The following is a 2,970-nucleotide window of genomic DNA, read 5'->3' on the forward strand; positions in this document are numbered from 1 at the left end:
AAGCATCAAAACTCAACTAAAGTCTCTAAGTTGCTTCTCTGCAGATAAGACTAAATAGATTTACTTAACAGAAATGTAATTTTTATTATTCAAAGCAAATTAGGACTGTGTTCTAATTAAAACCAGAGGGCATAGGGCATAGGTCATTACTGTTAGTTTATATGAACTTATTTCTACCAGTATTGTATTTGGGGTGTGTGTGTGTGTGTGGGTGTGTGTGTGTGTGTGTGTGTTCTAGGAACTACTATTGTGTTGGATTATTCCTTTTTTTAAAGAAATTTGAAGAGTTTGATTTGTACTGAGAAAAAGGAACTTTGTTTTAAGAAACTTTTTACTTCAACTAACTAGTTAATAAATGAGGCTTAAAATTGTTTGGTCAAAAGATTTTAGCATATTCTCTAAGCAGTGTAGAGTCTTTATTACAACCAGAAATCCACTAAGAAAGAGAACCAACATTTCCTAAATAAAGGGCAGCTGTTATACATGGTCACGTCAGAGAATCGTGGATTTGAACCCTGGGTCTTCAGTGTGTGCTGCTGGCTGTGTTTTATCTTTTTAAACCTCAGTCTCTTGGTCTGTTTAATGGGGACAGTGTAGGATCAATAAAGATGGCAACAGTAGTAGAAAATAAATGTGGCATGCCCCAGCAAACTAAACAGGATGAGGTGTTTGCCACAGTTGTTTGCCCCTTTGTTCCGTGGATCAATGAGGTGTCCTACAGTTTTGAATTTGTTCCTTTGCCGGTTGAGGGGCTGACAGATCAGCAAAGTAGTAGAAAATAAATGTGATGTCTAACAAACAGGATGAGGTGTGTTATTGTGATCATGCTTAAGTTTTGAATTTGTGCACATCAAATAATGCCACACTACTACACATCACAGTCAATGTTTTTCACTCCCACAGTATAGAACCTTATCCTCTCTTCACTTTCAGAGGCCCCAGTTCTGAGAGTCTTGAAGGACTGTGTCAATTCCATTGTATGTGGCTGGGTGCTCATACCAATTTAAGGTAACGTTTTAGACTGTTATGTGTATGTCAACTGTATAAGTACACATTGACTTTTTTTTATACAGTTGTTTAGTAACTTTCAAAAGAGCATATTAAAATTCTAAATTGTATTTCAATGTGAACTTCCTGTAAAAAAATATTTACTGATATTTAAATACATAGTAAAATATCACAAATTTAAATAATTATAGCTAAGTTTTTAACTCTAAAGATAATAGTTTAATTTTACTTTAATTTTTATCAATAAGTTTAATTTCTTTGTGCCATTGAATTTATTTAGTTTTTAGCTTTTTTTCATTTAACCCTTAAATTAAGCATACATTTTCTTTCTTCATGCTATAATTATTGAAAAGGACTTTTATTCTACTTTGTATCTATATGATACTTGAACTCACTTACTGTTGAGTATTTTATAGTAATAGATAAAATTCCTGCTAGTAACTTGTAAGATACTAGATTGCATTACAATATTTGAATATTGTTTTGTCAAATGTTGCAATAAATCAATGAGTTTTTAATAAAAAATAAAGTTTCTATTTTGGGGAGAATATTGTTGCTGAGGAATTTTTTCCAATTCCAAATATCCTGTGCCTCTGGAAAATTTTCTGATTTCATTAATCCTGTGTCTATGAGAGAATATTGTTAATTCACAAAAAATACTATAAAAAGTAATGTCTTAAATTTTTTAGTTATATACTTAAGTTATTATACATAATTAAATATAATAATAGAGTAGCTTTTCAAACTGGGGTATTTTAGTTTATTTGATTGATAATGGATAAATACAGAATTGCTATATATATATGCCTATGTTTGCATAAAACCTCTTTAATATACTTCTAGTTTATTGATGAGAAGTATCCATTGATACTAGTCTTAATGAGGTCCAGTTTGGCAATTCCATAAAGAACATAGACACTATAATTTGATAAACACAAAATATTAATTTTGTCTCATATTTTCTAGTCCCTCTTTAAGAGGGTGAAAGATACCAGTGTCTCCCAAAAGGGTTAAGAAATGCATTTGTTGCATCTGCTTACTAAATCCCTTCCTTTAGCAGAAATTCAAATTTTGTAAAGATTATTTGTTTTATTGATGCATATAAACTTACAGAATTTAATTTAATTTCCTAAAGTTAAAACGTTTTTTTCTTCATGTAGAAAGCATGGCTAAATGCTGGTTTGAAACCTACCTTTTCCCTAATGTGTCATATACATGCTTAGTATCTGTGTGGAGTGAACTAATGCCTGGCCTGAGCAAACTTAGCTTCCATTGCCTACACCATGAGGCAGAACCACACAAAAAGTGAAATGGTTAATTGGTTGCAGGAAAAAACAGCATTTTCCTCCCTAGAATATAAATTAAAGAGAATATGAAACGGCGTAAAGAAGAATTGTGCTTTTTAAAAAAAGCTGATTTGTAAACGACCATCAGTTGAAAAGACACCCTGTTTGTTTCTGTGGTAGATTTGGTATGAATTAGAATGAAAGTATTTACCTATTTTACATTTTCCTCCTCCAAATATCAAACAGTTGTGGAGAATTAGTCTTAATATTTCTATTCTGAGGGGTGAAAAAGAGGTGAGGATGAAATATGCCCTGAAGAAAATCAAATCAGGAAGAGACTGAGGCTTACGATGAGACTGCCCCAGAAAGGGGACACGAATTTGAGCAGGACCTGCAGCTAACACAGAGCCCTTGGTGCTTTTGTGGGGTGAAAGATACCAGTGTCCCCAAAAGGGTTAAGAAAATGCATTCTGTTGCATCTGTTTACTAAATCCCTTCCTTTAGCAGAAATTCAAATTTTGTAAAGATTATTCGCTTTTATTGATGCATATAATTATAATCACAAAGCCATCTGCTGATTTGGTGGCATGGATTCAAAATTCTCTAACTCTCATAACCTTTCAAGTACAGTGCCTTGGGACTCCTATTTCCTTTTATATTTTTTGGAAAACATGTA

The sequence above is a fragment of the Rattus rattus genome, chromosome 1 (genome assembly GCF_011064425.1).
Source record: "Rattus rattus isolate New Zealand chromosome 1, Rrattus_CSIRO_v1, whole genome shotgun sequence".
Lineage (NCBI taxonomy): Eukaryota > Metazoa > Chordata > Mammalia > Rodentia > Muridae > Rattus > Rattus rattus.